Genomic DNA, 17,781 nt, shown 5'->3' with positions numbered 1-17,781 from the left:
GGGTGCGTTCTCGCCGACAATCATCCAGGGGAAGGTGGGGTCTCCGGGTCGATGCCGCTGGCAACCGAACGTGCTACATGCAGTTGTCCGCGGGTAGTCCAACACTCCGCTTCAGCGCGATCCCTGGTCCTTTCAATCACTTTATCGAGCGAGCCGCCCGAAGTCCAAACTCCTCTGCCGCACTATCACTGGTCCTGTCTTGCACTTTATCGAGCGAGCCGCCCGAAGTCTAAAACTCCTCTGCACTTTTTCGTCACCTTTTTATAATTAATAAAAAATCACTTTATATTATACGACTACTAAGTTGGATGTCTGTTACCAGGAAGAAGCACCTCTATGGGTTTTCCAGCGTATTTATACGCTAGCAATTTTGCCGACGGGAACTGCTGACTCATCTGACAGATGACAGTTACGTCAAATGTGCCGGGTTGCAGGCTGTCCAATGTTTACGGTTACTGTCGGAGTGGTTGGGAAGGGGTTTTAGGGGTGGGATTTTGGTATGTCTTTAAATCAACTTCAATCGTATATTTAATTATAGATTTTTGAACGATAATTTTTAGAAATAGTATTTACATTTAAATTTATAGACTTATAAGAAAAATATAATAAAACAAATGAATCTACTGATTTGTGAGCCTAATGGTAGATACTTCTAATATTTCGAAAGTAATTAAAGAAAAGTAATTTAAGTGCATTGTGATCTACAACGGAGGTTACAATTTACTACTACGGCATGAAATGTATATGTTGTATCATCTTCTAACTTCATCGTATTTCCAACGTCTGACTCCAACACAAATAAGTCGTCCAGTAATCTACTAAATACTTTTTCGTAGCCGTACTTTTTCAAAATCGAAGACTGTACTGTGAGAGTCAAGTAAACTCTGCTTAAGGAAGAATTTACAACTGGATGGAAATTTTGTAAATTGAAACTGACATTTGTCAGCTTTTGTTTAGTTTTCCTAGAACCTAGAGGGTTTAGATATTCTACTTCGTCTGTTGTGGAGAACAATACGAAGAGCATTTGGATGTTTTCGAAAACAGCCTTCAGATATAAAGAGCAGTCCATCTTTGAATCCGCACATTATATTTTCAGTTCCTGTTTCTTCAGTAAGCACACTACTCCGATCATTCGTGTCCCGCATGATAAGCTGCAGTATTTCAGGAATGGGAATGTAATGAGCAACGTCTTTAACGGATTCGGGCAGAAGATGAATGCGGAACCATTTTCGTTACTTCACGACGAGCGAATATCAGCTCTTGCGGTTTCGGAAGATACCATTAGCTTTGAGTGCCAGATAAAATAAATTATCTTGACTTGTTCTAACATCAGAAAAAGGATCTTTTAGATTCAAGCTTTCAATGAACCTGACAACGTCTGAATCATTCTCTGATATTGGCTTTTGGCCCAAGAAATGTGGAAATTTTCCCAAAACGTAACATTTATAATTATTCAAAAATTGTGTACTCTCTTGCATAAAACATTGAAGGGTACTTTCTGGAAGCGACAAATTTGTACACAACGCTGCTACAGTATCTGCAAGTTGTGCTCTGAGTTCATTCATAGATATTTCTTCCTGAAATTATCAATAGATATATCAACAATGATATTCAAATAGTCACACTTTGTGTTAACTGTGACTAGCCAGACGAAAATACGGATTTCTTGTAGCTACAGCCTCCTCATCTACTATCATTTGCTCGCGTACATTCTCCTTTAATGAGTACCCAGAAACCGACGGTATTTCGATGGCTTCTGGAATAGCATGGAAACTATCTACATGTTTTCGGCAATCTTGGAAAAACGCGTATGTTTTTCCGCATTTCCCACACCCAACTATTAGTATGTTTTTGACACTAGTTTTAATACCATGTTCTTTTGAAACATGTAATCGGTACACATCTGGATTGCCCTTAATAGTTGCGGAACATCCGATTATTGGGCAACAAATCAATATTTGAGAGAAAAAAGAACAATTTTGTTTTGGCTCACCTGTTAAGAGCTGGTAGGTCTCGCTGTCCAACATATCTTTCAGTTTTTCCATCGCTGTATGTTCGTGTTTCCAAATCCAATTCTGTTGTTGGATTAAACAAAATGATTCCAAAACTTCCTCAGAGATGCCCAAAATGCCAGATCCAGATGTAACGCTACGAAAAATTTGTGGGTAATTTCAATGAAATTCTACAAGTGAGGATAAATTCATTTAGAAACATATCACATGTAACCTGTGCTGTTGCAATTTCAGCATCAAGTGGAAAATTTATCTAATTTTGGGTAACGCTGCAAGAGCGTGTTCACGTAAAAATATTTTGGGTACTTTTGCGAGGGAGTGTATTAGTGAAAATTACCCGCATTTGGACACTCCCGCAGCAGCGTGTACTCAGAATGACAGTTCTCACCACTCGCGCTGAATATCGTTCACGTAAATTTGTTTAAATTCGTTCGTTTATTCGTTTGTGAACGATATTGTCGCGTTAAGTAGGGCCGATAATTGTTTTATTTATATTTGTGAATTAATGTTTAGGGTTAGATAGGCCGGAATTTCCCTCTAGCTGTGGAAAAGTGGTGTGCTGAGTGCTGACTTCGACGTCACGGCGGGTTTGTTGTCGTCGGCAACAGAGGCATCCATCGCGGGAATAGTTTTAGTTTAGCCTCGTCCACGTTCTTGTCTCGCAAAAAGCGAAGGTTGTGCCGCTTTGTGTTGTGTAAGTCCAACAAAGGTTGTCCCGTTGGCCCGTGGATCATGTGCTGCTGTTGTGTGTTGCTCGCCGGATTGGTAAGCAGTGTTTGTTACGATGTAAAGGTGGACCGAATTTGTAACGTAACAAACAATTAGATACTTTATTAACTATTAATAAATATTACACAACAATAGCACAACGTGCTCAGCCGGCTTCTGGATGATCAATGACAGTTGCCTCTTACTACTCTATGATGGTGCCAGACCGCGATAGTATCCGGTTGGATGACAGCTGTTCGGATGACAGCCGGAGAGATAGGGTCGCCAGGATCGCACCCCAACACTTCCCCTTTTTAGTAGAGCTGGTATGGCTCATAGCGTACCGGTGTATGTCGTTGTCTCGAAGAGCGTCGTAGGAGTGGTTCCTCGAAATCAGGTACCCGAGGCGGTGGAACTCGGGCACGACGTTGCCGGTTCGACGATTCGAAAAGCTCGATCAGGAAATCTCGCTGCGGGGTGTTTAAACTTTCTGGTGCCGAATGGATTGGTTCGACAAGTTCAGACAGGAACTCTTGTTGCAGTTCGCCCAAGCCTTCCGGTACCGGTGGTGGTGGTTCTGTCCAGAGTTCAGCCCCGGTAGCAGTAGGATCTTCCGATGGTTTTAAACCCCACGTATCTAACAGAATATCTAGTGGTATACTTGCCTCATCTTGGTTAGGTGTTTCATTTTCGCCAAATCGTTTCCGTAATAATCGCGAACACAGACGGAACACGACGAGTGATCAGACAAGACACTTATTGCTCTTACAGATATAAAAGGATAATATAATAATTACCTTTCGTCTACCGGTTTCGGGCTACATATTTCCCATCGACAGGACGAGATCCCATGTCCAACTGGTTAAAATTCTCGTACGTTATATCGCACGCGTCGAAGAGAGTGTGCTGGAGATTACTTTCTCCCCGTTGTCAAGTTGAAGAGAATTGAGTTGATCGGTGCATCGTCGTCGTTCATCAATGGTTGTTTGGCCGTCGCAATGTACATTGACTCCCAAGCATTGAGGAGACCAATTTTATTGATGCTTTTGATCAGACCCGCCTTATCCCAATCGATCTCGTGTTGGTTACTCACTGTATGTGTTGCTACACTGGATTCACTCGTTTTTTTCATTTCTACTGCTCTTCTATGCTCTTTAAGCCGCACTTTAACTTTTCTTCGTGTTTGCCCGATATATACCGCGTCGCAGTCTTTGCACGGTATTTTATAAATTACAGCTTGTTCGTCTTGTGGAACTTTGTCCTTCAGGTTAACCAGAAGTTCACGTAAGGTGTTAACGCTTTTATGTGCAATATTTATTCCATATCTGCGGAGGGTATGCTTCAGTGGATTCGTGATGGTAGGGTAAAACGGGAGGCTGACTCTTCGAATCTCCTCATTTTCCGGTATTAAAGTGGTAGCGTCTCGTCTGTGTTTCTTTCTTTCGTGCTTACGGAGGATTTTGTCGACGAACTGTTTGTCGTACCCGTTCAATTCGGCTGCTTTATATATTGTTTCTTTTTCTGCTAAAAACTCTTGTTCTTCCATCGGTATGTTGAAGATGCGATGGGCCATGGAATGAAAAGCGGCCTGTTTTTGACCACCGAAATGGTTCGAGTCAGCTGTGATGTAACGATCTGTTGAAATTGGCTTTCGATAGATTCCAAATTTTAGCTTATTGTTATCCTTCCGTGTAATAAGTAAATCAAGGAAAGGAAGTTTTCCTTCGACTTCTTTTTCAACCGTGAACTTGATTGTGGTGTGCCGTGAGTTAAGAAAGTCGAGAGTTTGTGTTAGCGTGCGTTCCTTCACCAAAGCAAAAATGTCATCCACATACCGTTTCCATATCCGAGGGAAGAGTTTATTTCCTTCAGCTTCAACCTCGAAATTGGACATGAAAATTTCGGCTAACAGTGGAGACAATTTACTACCCATACTTAGACCGAAGACCTGTTTATAAATTTTTCCTCTGAACATAAACAAATTTTGTTTCATACATAATTCGGCCACTGACATATAGGCCTCAATGTGATTTGGGGGGGCGCGGTAACGTTCTAGGTGTGTGCGCAAGTATTTTATGGCTTCATTCACAGGTACACTTGGGAACAGGGCAGTCACATCGAAGGATACTAGGATTTCCCCCCTACGGATTTCCAGATTCTCCACCTGCTTAACCAATTCTACGGAGTTTTTTACGCTTTTCCCCTGTGTCACCGGGTACTTTCTCAGCTCATCTACCAGCCATGCAGCCATTTTTTCAGTGGGTGTGCAGATATTGGACGAAATAGGACGCATAGCTAACGGGTTTTTATGGACTTTTGGTAGGCAGTAGAGGGATGCTACTTTAGGATTCGGAACATGTAGTTTTCTATCCAACTTCTCCTCTCCCATCAGGTGTGCTACTTGTCGACTAGTAATATTTGCCTGTTCTACCATAGTGTTTAGTGGATCTCTTGGTTTTCCGTTTTTATACTTACATTCCTCGTACGGACCCGAATTTATCATGTCGGAGACACGTGAATCGTAGTCTGAGTTGTCCATAATTACGATCGCGTTTCCTTTGTCCGCACGGGAGTAAACCACTTCACGGGACTTCAGCCTTCGTACCACGCACCACGTATCAAAATCAATATTTCTAGATTTGTTTTGACTATTTATTGAGCGGGAAATGCATTTTTCTACGTCAAGGCGAACCGCGGATTTTATCGAGTGACACTGGTACTGAATGGCACTTTCAATATTATTCACTACATCGGCTATTGGTGCACTAACGGGTAAAATTGCGAAATTAAGCCCCTTGTTAAGCAAATGTAGCTCTTCGCGAGTGAATTGTATGGACGAGAGATTAATCACAAAATTATCGATCATCTGCGGGGATCGGGTTGTTTTTTCTCCTTCCTTTTGCGTACGTGCTAGGCAATGTAGCTTTTTACGGTGCCTCTGCTTTGTTAGTTTAACGCGTTTGCGCAAATTTCTTTGCTCAAGCGTTGCCTTTCTGGGAGCCACACATTATACATGACTCGACCTATTCGCTCTACGACTTCTCCGGCGATCCAGCTCCAGTTGATACCGTGGTGCACCTGCGCGTACACCTTCTCTTTTGGCTCGAAGCTCTTCTCCTTCGCCCCATGCTTCGCGTTGAATTGACGGTCTTGCTTACTGTTGTTCATCTTGGTGAAGTTGCTTGGTGGGCGAAGAAGTTCCAACGAAGTGCGTATGGGTCGACCATGTAAGACTTCGGCAGGTGACTTCCCTCCAGGCGCACAACGACAGGGTGTCGAACGGTAGCACATAAGGAATGTGTCGAGTGCTTCGTTTAAGTCTTCCCCTCCGGCCTGAATTTTCTTAATCGTCCTTTTAAAGGTGTCAACGAAGCGCTCCGCCTGTCCGTTGCTGGGATGGAACGGTGCTGTTTTGAGATGCATGATACCATTTTTCTCGCAGAACCCTTCGAAGGTGTCACTAGTGAGCTGTGGACCATTGTCGGTCACCAATACTTCCGGCATACCGAATCTCCCGAAGATCTTCCGCAGACTCGACAGTGTAGCAGCGGTAGTGGTGTGTTTAGTTGGGATGATTTCCGGCCATTTGGAGTATGAATCCACCACTAGAAGGAAGTATGTGTCGTCGATGGGACCAGCGAAATCAGCGTGTAACTTTTGCCAAGGTTTCTCGGGGATCGGCCACGATTCGAGCTTCGTCTTGGTGTCCGTTTTTGCAACTGAGGCACACTCCTTGCAGGCACGTACTAGCACGGTGATTTGCTCGTCAATGTTGGGCCAATAGACGAAATTTCGCGCCAGTGATTGCATACGGTCGGTTCCAGGATGGCCCCTGTGCAATTGTTGAAGTACTTTTTGCTGCAGTTTTTTCGGGACGACGATCCGATCACTGTACATCAAAACTTTGTGAGCAACATACAGCGAATCACGACGTGCGAAGAACTGCTTAACATCTGCTGTTTCGGTGAGAGACTTGGCATCACCTGGCCAACCCTTCTGCACGAACTCGATGACCTTCTGCAATGTCCGGTCCTGGTTTGTCTCTTCCGCGATCGTCTTATACCTGATAGGTAGATACTCAATGGAATGGCAGACTATATTGCAGAGGACTTCTTCGACTTCTAGCGATGCAATAATGTATTCCTCGTCCGGCTTGATATGTGAGTTGATCAGGCGGGAGAGGATATCCGCGTGCCCGAAATGGTCCGTGGATATGTATTCGATGCTGAAGTCATACAGGAGCATGGTTAGTGCCCACCTTTGAAGACGGTTGGCAGTGTACAGAGGAATTCCACGCTTCGACCCGAAAATTGCTAAGAGCGGTTTGTGGTCAGTCTGAAGAACAAACTGCCTCCCGTAGATCATCCGGTGAAATTTTGTAACGGCGTACACCAGACCCAAGGCTTCCTTTTCTATCTGGCTATACCTGGATTCGGCTGGAGTTAGGCTTCGGGATGCGTGGTAGATGGCTTTCTCTGATCCATCAGGGAATCGATGCGCGATGCGAGCATCAATGCCCACGTTCGACGCGTCTGCGGACACAATTATTTGAAGTCGAGGGTTATAGTGCGTCAGCATGAGCGGCGATTGGGGGATTTCCTTAAAGCGGTCAAAGGAGCGCTGTTGGGTGTCTGTCCACTGGAAGCTGGTACTCTCCTTGAGTAGCTCGTCCAATGGTTGGCGAAGGGTGCGCATTTCCCGAATGTATTTCCCATAGTAATTAATCGAACCTAAGTACGACCGAAGTGTGGGAACATCGTGAGGAGGCGGCATGTTTACAATTGCCTTTACCTTGTCCGGGTCCGGACGAATGCCTTCCGTATCAAGAAGCTGACCCAGGTATTTAACTTGTCGCATGAAAAATCGACATTTTTCGAATTTGACCGTAAACCCATACTCTTGAAGACGCTGAAGGACACAGTTCAGGTTCTGATTGTGCTCCTCGACAGTGCGGCCACCCACAAGGATGTCGTCGAGGTACGGAGATGTGCATGGGAGGCCACTGAGCATGGCGTCCATGATCTGCTGAAAGGCGCCGGGTGCGCACTTAACACCGGGGGAGAGCCGGTTAAATCGATACAGCCCTTTGTGAGTGTTGATGGTGACGAATTTTCTGCTTTCCTCGTCGAGCTCTACTTGCAGATAGGCATCCGAGAGGTCAATATGACTAAACATCTTGCAATTCGCCATGCGGTTGAATATATCCTCCGGGAGTGGAAGCGGGTAGTTGTTCACTTCGAGTGCACTGTTCAACCCGGTGGAGAAGTCCGCACAAATCTGCACAGAACGATCCGGCTTGCGGACCACCACGATGGGAGCCGCCCAATCGGCATAGGTGACTGGAGTGATGATACCCAAATTTACAAGTCGCTTCAGTTCGTCCTCGACTACGGCCTCCATGTTGTAGGAAACTGGCCGCTTCGGCCTGAACGCTGGCTGCGCGTCAGGCTTGAGGGTGAGATGGACTTGAGTTTTCGTACAGCGCCCCATGCGATTGGTGAACACATCGGGAAAATTGGCCTTCAGGTCGACTACCTGCTGATCCGGCTGTCTACTACCGACCAACTTGCAGAACGACGAAAACGGAACATCCCAGAGCCCGAATTCGTCCATGAGATCTGAGCCTAGAACATTCAGAGAAAGGTCAGCACAACAGACGTAACAGTTACCTTCCTTGTGAGTTTCGCCGATGGTGTACGTGGCCCGGAACATGGCCTCGATGTTCAACTTATCTCCAGACGCTGTTTGAACTTTACAGTCCGGTGGAGATGTTCTTGGTTCCCCGACGTTAATCGTAGTTTTTATAAAAAATCGGTTTTTTAAATGGGCTGTTTTCGATAATTAATTTATAACTTTCTTTTATTTCTTTTTAAATTAGTAATTTGTTTCCAGAGTGTATATTTTTTTACAAAACAAAACTATTATCTACAACTTTGCCGAAGATGTCACACCGCTCAAAAGAGCCGTGTTGGCTCTAAAAAATTTTGTAATCATCAATACCTATCCGAAATAGCATTTTTCAATAGCTTTTCAAAAATGAGTTGTGTTTTAATAAATTGAACCAATAGCACAAAATGGTATCTTTTGCCTATAAAAACGTCTATGCAAAGTTTCAGCCAATAGGCACGTTCACGTTCTGATGATGTAAACTTGACAGAAAATGTATGGTCGAACTGTCAAAACGACGCAAACCCAGAAACAACGAGTCAATTGTGTTGCGTATCTGATTGATATCCCTATACTCTTATTATCACTGAATAACATCGATACAGTCTTTCGTCCGATTATATAAGCCAGAGCACTGTGTGTTCAATCAAGTGTTGGCATAGGACATTATTGTGGTAAATAAAACAGATAAATTGTCTGGTACAACATTCGAAAGACGAGTGCAAGTGTCTTAGAGAGTAGATTTTTCAAACAAAGTAATATAACATATTCCATCAGTTTCCACCGTTTCATTTAAAAGTTTAAGACACTTGGAATCGAAAACATTTTTCAAATATTAAAACTCCATGTACCTCCCGTGTGTGATTTTGCAAATGACATGAAAGCATTCAACATTTTCCACGAGACATAATCTTAATTTTGGTTGAGATATTTTTTTTTGCACAGAGTAGTACATTTTGTAAATTTGTTTTGTAATATTTTGCCATTTTACTTATAATTTTTCCAATTCAACATTGCCAACCTAACGACAAAGATATAACAAATATTATATTTTCAGGAATTTTTCTATTGGTATTCAGTGAAAAGTGATTTTTTCTTTTTATACTCATTTTTACACAATTTTATGAACCACCCTATGTCGAATAAATGAACCACCCTAATGAAACATAATGTATTCGACGCTAGTTATAGTGTATATCATTATACAAGCTATTTCGAAAGACTAGTGATCAATTTCAAAAGATAAATTCTAAACATTTTGAACTCCGCCTTCCACAATTGAAAAAACGACTAAGTCCCAGAGAGTAAATTTTTGCAAAAAAAAGTTTTTTCAGATGACACCAATTCTCGACGTTTCATGCGTTTTTAAGTCATTTGGCATCAAAAAAAAAATTTTCGAAAACCGAAATTTCACGTACCCCCCCCCCCCTTGGGTGAGTTTTCAGTTTTCAAAAAAGCCAAACTTCAATCGCTTTGCGCCACCCCATTTTAAGTCCGATTGAGCTGAAATTTTGCACAGGGTGTTTTTTCGAGCAGGTGAACATAGGGTTTTTTTTGAAATTTTCTGGTCATTTTTTTTCCATACGATGATTGGCGCCCTAGTGTGGGCGTATTCCTCATTCTATTTCGTTTTGATATAAAGTAGATTTCGCCCTTAACAAACATCGTACTTCTTAATAGTTAGAAAAAAGATACATTATTTTTTCGAAGTTTGAAGGTAGATAGTAGCTCACTTCATACGTTCTCGGTAAAATCTCTATTTGTTTAAAGTTTGATAGATTCGCCCGTATCACGAAGTACTCCGGATTTTTTTATTTTTGTTTTCTGAATCGGTGATTTTGCGTTGGTTTTGGTGGAACTACCAGACGAGTTGTGGAAAGCTTGAGTCTTTTCCAGTCAAGGTGGTTGCCAACCATAAAATATTCCGATCCGATTCGAAACATTTTTCAACTCCGCTCAGATTCCTAAAATAAAAAGGAATCGTTAGTGGGCGAAATAAATACAAAGTTTCATGCCGTGTCAATACTTAATCACATACATAAGACATACGTAACACTCAGGAAGAAATCTTCCAGAAAAGTTGGCACAAAATGAACTACTCGAAAGTACCAACCCCTGTAAAAAAAACCTCTGTTTGAGAAGTTTATGGAGGTTGTGTACCTGCGCAGCCCTGCATTTGTCTCGTTCCCACTCGAAAAATGCAGCATTGATTTTGTAAACAACTTTTTGACAGTTTCGTAAGGGATTTTGTTGAGGGCTCGAGTAGAGCCGCTATGAAGAAAATTCATTTCGTTCATTTTCGTCGAGCAGTTCATTCTGGTGTTAGTACCGGGTGATGTACCAAAGAGTACCAAAAAAAATCGTCAGTGTTACGTTTGTCTAAGTATGTGACTTAATGCTTTGTGCTTTTGAGTTATTTTCCAAGAACATTTAGAAAATGGCAATGATGGTTGAAGAGCTCAACAGAGATTATTGGTTGATGCGGGTTGACCATTTGCATTTCGACGAGCTAGATTTTGAGTTGAGCTCGGAGAATGTTGTCGTCTCGGCTGATTCGGATCCATCTGGGGTTCAGCGGCAGCGTCGTTTATGGGGATTGTTGGCCGAAGAACGGTCGTCTCCGGTGGAACACTTGCGCGTGTTTCATGGGGATGCTGCGGAAGAAATGGAGATCTGCCTTGGGAAGTTGAGTTCCATTAGGGAGGATCTCCGTTATAGATGCCCAAACAAGGAGGCCTACCGAACAAGGTTACTCCATCTGGGGTCTAGACTCCAGATAATCCACAAATACACAGCAGGGGAGGTCAACCAGGAAATTTTGGGTTTGTTGGCGGAAGTTGCTGCTACATATCAAGAACATTTTGATTTGTCGGCAGTGCTTCCTCCAATTGAAAATACTGGGGAAGGTGGAGCAGGTTTGGGAGATTTGTTGGGCACGATCGTGCCACCAACACAAACGGCACCCATTTCCCCGCAAAGTGTAGAATCTGGTCCGCTCGTAGGAGAAGATGTTGGGTCTGCCTTGAGCTAGCTAAGGGACGAGATTCGACTTTTACGTCAGCAATCCCAAAAGGATAGAGCTCTAGCGGCTGAGAGGTCAGATAGTCTTTTGGAAGCTACTCAGGCGCTAATGGGCGGGATTGCTTCACTAAACACGATTGCTTCAGTTTTAAGAAAGACGGATCAAGAAGTTGTCTCACTTCGTGAATCCGTCAGTGAACTTCGGGCGCTGGTACATTCTAAACCAGCTGGCGTTCCCGAGATTGATCTGCAGACCGATCAGGACGAAAGACGTGAGACGGACGAAATCGATGAGCCAGAGGAACCTGAAGTACCTGATCCACCACTGGCGCCCACATTGAACCAAACCGTGATGGAAAGGTTACCTATAGATTTTCTAAAATATCGATGTCCGTCGCTTCCAATTGAGAACACGAAACCAGCTTTAGCAGTTATTCAGTCGCAGGCCCCACAACACCATGTGAATGATAGGTCAAGCCCGACTGGTGGGCGTTTTCCTTTTCCAAACCATACGGGTAAAGAAATACCATTCTGCTCGGGCTACCATTACAATCGTCGACCTCAGCGTGTTTCCGATTGGAAAATCGAGAAATACGCTGGGACAGCTGATGGGCTAGGACTGAATGAATTTCTGGACTCCGTTGAAAATTATGCTCAGTGAGAGCAAATTTCAGAAGAGGAGCTGTTCAATTCTGCAATGCACCTACTCACTGACAATGCTCTTACTTGGTATCGGGCTATGAGATCGCAGAACAGGCTCTTCAACTGGAACCATTTGGTTTGTGAGCTTAAGGCAAATTTCGTTCATCCGGAACCTGACGCCGCTCTCAAATCACCGGTTTCCCAGCGCCTGCAGATGCGAAACGAGCGGTTCCTGGACTATTTCCGGAAAATGGAAAAAATATTCCTTGCTATGAAGGTTCCCATGACATCGAGTGAAAAACTCGACGTGCTCAAGCGGAACCTCAGGCCGGACTATAAGCAAGTTTTAATTTCAAAGCCAGTGAGTACGCTTGCAGAATTGATGACTTTAGGTAAATCGATTGATGCGTACAAAACACCGATTTACCGAAAAGTGTTCGGTTCTCAAAAGGAAGTCGCTGCTTATTCGGTAAATCCACCAATTAACACCTCGAAAAAGGACCAACCAAACAGAAAGGGAGGTAGTTCGAATAGCAGCCACGTTGAAACCAAAACATTTTGGTGCAAAATTTCCCAAAAGGATAATTTTGCTTCCAAAACGCCGACTGAAAACACGAAGAAAAAGCCAGGTGTTCAGACGGAAAAGAATCTTGTCGAGAGAAATTCTAAACCGGAATCCAAACAAAAGCCGATGATTTGTCTCGACTATCTGGTGGGACAGCATCGACCTCCTAGTCTCGGAGTCTGTTGCAACTGCGGTGGTACTGGACACGAGCATGAGGTGTGCAGACATCCTAGACGAGTCTTCTGTATTTTGTGTGGATTCAAGGGTTTCGATGTCTCTCGCTGTCCCTACTGCTTAAAAAACGGGGTTCGTACCAACTAAAGTCGCTGTTGTGTAAGGATGTGCGCCTCATAGAAAGCCTGATATTAGACCCCCAAATTTACAACAGTTTTCGACCAGCTCATGATGAGGATTATCGTGATCCGTTGTTTGTTGAAACCATCACCCTCGATGATCCGTCCGATAATCGTCCTTTCGCTTTTGTCGCAATATATGGCCATTCCTTCAAGGCTTTGCTCGACAGTGGTAGTAATGCAACCATTATTACCAAAAAGTTGTATCGAAAGTTTTCCAAAAGTCCATTGAAAGGTTTGGAAAGGCCAGTTGAACTTCGTTCGGCAAATGGACAGACCTTACCGATCCTTGGGCAAATATATCTTCCGTACACTTTCCAAAACAAGACAAAGGATATTTGCACCCTTGTAGTGGAACAATTAACAGTTTCTTTAATACTCGGTATGGACTTTTGGCGCGCCTTTGGAATAACACCCGAGTTGCAAACTTGTGCTCTGTTGAACTCAGGTTCGGAACGGGACGAAGAAGTAGAGAATGATGCTCCGAATAAGTCTACACTTACTCCGGAGCAGATTGCCTGTATCGAACAGGTTACGATCTGTTTCCAGGCGGTAGTGCCCGGCAAATTAAATACGACCTCGCTAACAGAGCACAGGATCGTAATGAAGGAAGAATTCCAAAGTGCCGCGCCTGTTTGCCGATATCCTTATAAAATGAGCCCAAGGAAACTGTCTAAAGTCTGGGAAGAAGACGACCGTTGGCGTTTTATGGGTATTATTGAAGCGTCAGATTCCGATTGGTCTTTGAATATTGTCGCTGTGACCAAACCAGACGTCTCTATTCGGCTTTGTCTAGATGCCCGACCTCTTAATGAGCGAACAGTACGTGTTGCATACCCTCTGCCTCATCCCGGGCGAATTTTAGGAAGCCTGCCTAAAGCCAAGTACCTGTCTACTATAGACTTAAAGGAGGCTTTTCTCCAGGTTCCTTTGGCTAAGGGCAGTCGTAAGTTTACTGCTTTCAGCGTGCCCGGCAGAGGTATGTTCCAATTTACTCGTCTACCCTTCGGTCTCGTTAACAGCCCTGCCACTTTGGCACGTCTGATGGATCAGGTGTTAGGACGAGGAAAACTGGAACCGTGCGTCTTCGTTTACCTCGATGATAGCATCGTGGTAAGCGAAACGTTCGAGCATCACCTACAATTGCTCAAAGAGGTGGCCAAATGTCTAGCCAAAGCCGATCTAACGATAAAACAGGCTAAATCCCGTTTTGGGGTTCCAGAGTTAAAATTTCTTGGCTATTTGTTGAATCAGGAAGGTCTAAAGGTCAATCCTGACAAAATTCAGCTGATACTCGATTACGAGCAGCCGGTGACGGTTACTAAACTGCGCCGATTCCTTGGAATATGCGATTACTACCGGCGTTTCATTGGCCGGTTTAGTGAGGTAACCGCACCTTTGACCGACCTCTTGAAAACAAAGGCCAAGAATATTGGCTGGAACTCCGAAACAGAACTCGCGTTCCTGAAGATAAAGGAACTTTTAGTCACTCCTCCAGTGCTTGCCCCGCCAGATTTTTCGAAGGAATTTATTCTGCAGACAGATGCCAGTGACACTGCTGTCACGGCTGTTCTGGTGCAACAATATCCAGAGGAGGAAAAAGTGGTAGCTTATTTTTCACATAAGCTAACCACTCCCCAGCGGAATTACAACGCTACCGAAAAGGAAGGTCTGGCGGTGATTATGGCGGTTCAACACTGCCGAGGTTACTTGGAAGGTTATCATTTTCGACTTGTCACTGATTCATCAGCCATTACCTGGATACTGAAGACCAAATGGAAAACCAGTTCGCGCCTTAGTCGGTGGAGTTTGGAACTGCAACTCTACGACATGTCCATTGAGCACCGGAAAGGTAAGGACAATGTCGTTCCGGATGCCTTATCCCGGGCTGTAGTAACCATTTCGGCATTGTCCACTTCAGACTGGTATTATTCCATGAGGTCTGAAGTTTCAGATAATCCTGATGATTACCCTGACTTTAAAGTTGAAGATGGTAAACTTTTCAAATACGTGGCCTCGAAAAGTGTACCATTCGACTCTCGGTTTAGTTGGAAATTGGTCCCAACCCCCGAGTGTCGAGAAGATATCGTGCAGCGTACTCACGATTAATTACTTTATGTGGGATATGATAAAACGATTCACGAGGTTCATAAAAGCTATTACATAGACATAGACTACATAGGCCCACTTCCTCGAAGCAAACGGGGCAATCAAAACTTGCTAGTCGTCCTCGACGTCTTCAGCAAGTACGTAATGTTGACCCCCGTTCACAAAATTTGCAGCGCCTCACTTTGTGCGACACTTCGCGAACAATGTTTCAACCGCCATGGAAGTCCGGAAATCCTGTTGAGCGATAAGGGTTCGACGTTCATCTTCAGAGAATTCAGCCGATTCTTAAAAGAAACAAATGTTACACATTGGCTGAATTCGAGATATCATTCGCAGGCTAACCCGGTAGAACGAACGAATCGTTCTATAAATACGGCAATACGCGCGTATGCCCGCATCTCTGATGTGGAGCGCATCCTAAATACTACGGTTCATTCTTCTACCGGGTTTAGTCCTCATTTCGTCGTCCATGGTTGCGAAACGGCATCAGGGGATGACTACTCCAGGATTTCCGGGGAAGATGATCTAAAATCAAGACAGGACCAATTAAAAACAATTCGGGGTATTGTGGTTAAAAATCTCAGTAAGGCTTCCGAGGGTGCTCGACAGCAATACAACGGGTGACATCGCCAACTTGCGAAGCCATTCGCCGTCGGTCAAATTGTTCACCGACGAAACATGAAGCTGTCGAACGCTCTCGAACCTTATAACGCTAAAATTGGACCAAAATACTTACCGGCGAAAGTTCTCGCCAAAAAGGGGTCTTCGTCTTACGAGCTGGTTGATCCTACCGGGAAAAATCTTGGTATTTGGCCAGCAAATCTTCTTAAACTAGCATAAACTGCTACAATTTTGTACCGGAGGCCTGCTTTTGAACGGAGTGTTCATTTGGGAACTTTCCAAGGGCGACCGCCGGATTACCTTTGGACTGTCGGTCCATTTATGCGTTGCTCTACCTTCTTCTAATGAATAGCAAAAAGGGAGACTTACACTGCTGTTAGAAGGTTCTTCATTGAAAACCTTCATTACCTACGTTAACGTTTTGCGTGCTTCGCACTAGTGGCGGAGTAATAAATCGTTCCGCTGAAGTTTTGCTTTCTGATCCAAAAACCTTTGCCTTGTTTGGGCGTTTCTTCTTTGCACAAAACACTTTTCCCCTCTTCTATGGGGATGAACACGCACGCGCAACGTATTTTCACCGCGAGAAACCGTCGCGAAGACCTAAAAATCGCGAAAACCGGAATGTGAACGTCGAGTTTCCATTCCGGTTTGTTTACATAAAACATCATTCATTGATCATTCCACATATAAATGACGTCATCGCCGGTTGACGTCTCCAAACAATGCCGTGCTGCCAGAAACGATAAGATGGATTCGGATTAGAAACTGATCGTTTGTGGTAAGGCAATGGAATGTATGTACGGTGCGGCCGAATGTGGATATGTATGAATGCGCGTCATCGGAACCGAATGTTGTGTATTCGGAGTCTTGCATAATTCTGGGGTTTCAGATTTTAACCACCAGGGTTATAAAATTGAATTCCTTAGAGCAAGCCCACCGGTGGCTAAATTGAAGTTTCTAAAGCTAGTTTGGCAACTCCCACCATAACGCGGCAACCGCACCGGTCGTTGCTATGTTGGTTTGGGAAATAGCAATCCCCACCTCGGGTAGTAGCGAGTTATTAAATTTGGCAACGCGATAGCAACGTGCCGCATCGTTGCTATTTGATGAATAATGTCAAACTGTTGTATGTTTTGTTGTGCTCGATAGTGAATGTTCGTAAAAATATTATGGAAATAATGAGTGTTTCGAACATAATTGGTCGGCCCCGAAAGACGAAACGCTTTGCCTTGGTTAAACACGTCGTAGGACGCAAGTATCGGCGTGAACCAGTCTATTTTAATTTCGATTGAGCTGAAATTTTACACTGGGTGTTTTTTCGGGCGGGTAAACATTTATAGTTTTTTATTTTGAAATTCTAGATGACCATTTTGGTTGGCACTCTAATCTACACGAAGGAATAAGCTCAAGTCCTCACTAGATTGGTCAACCATGTCATTATTTCAATAAGCCTGGAAGGTTTGAGCGAATTGCTCGGGAGTATTACCGACTATTGCTGCTGACTCTTTCGAAGGCATGTTAGTCTCAGTTTCCCGTTGCGTCCGGTTGTTGAATAAAAAACCATTTTTCGCATCTACAGCTGTTTGAATCTTCGAAAACAACGTAAGATGAATTCGAAAGCGGCGTCGGAAATGGTCATCGGTGTAGACCAGTGTTTCCGAAAAAAAAACATTGTTAAAACGCTAGATGGCAAACTTCCTCAGCATAGCGTTCAATATTTTACCGTTTTCCAGGGTGAGAGCCACCTCGAATCTTTCCAAAAATCCTTTTCATACTCGCGTATAAAAAGATTTGTTTCACGAAATCATTTTCTTCGTCACTAGAATCAGCCAAAGACTCGAGAACAATTTTCGCGTTCTACATTGAAATTTGGTTTGGCTGCAAATTTGCAAATATTAATAGCAAATTGTAAGAATCGAGACAGCACAAAGTACAAAATACAATTAATGACAGTTCGCCAATTTTGAGTATAATAGTTATTGAAGGCAATTACTTTAATTCAACATACAAGGATAAAAAAATCCATGCACGCACAAACGAAGAAACCTGCAACAGAATTGTGTTATCGATAATTTGGGAAAAC

General features: G+C 43.6%; 1 long non-coding RNA gene across 1 annotated transcript; it reads right to left on the bottom strand.

The window, feature by feature from the left end:
• Positions 1-9,513: 9,513 nt before the first annotated feature.
• Positions 9,514-16,338, bottom strand: LOC129718077 (uncharacterized). The gene is made up of 3 exons (XR_008726802.1): positions 15,814-16,338; positions 15,420-15,602; positions 9,514-15,361 (listed from the first exon to the last, which is right to left on the bottom strand). It is a non-coding gene; the product is annotated as an uncharacterized LOC129718077 (long non-coding RNA).
• Between the last annotated feature and the right edge of the window lie 1,443 nt (positions 16,339-17,781).

The sequence above is a fragment of the Wyeomyia smithii genome, chromosome 1, assembly GCF_029784165.1.
Source record: "Wyeomyia smithii strain HCP4-BCI-WySm-NY-G18 chromosome 1, ASM2978416v1, whole genome shotgun sequence".
In the NCBI taxonomy this organism is placed as follows: Eukaryota; Metazoa; Arthropoda; class Insecta; order Diptera; family Culicidae; genus Wyeomyia; species Wyeomyia smithii.
The sequence above is the reverse complement of the archived record's forward strand: the minus strand, read 5'-3'. Positions and strand labels throughout refer to the sequence as shown.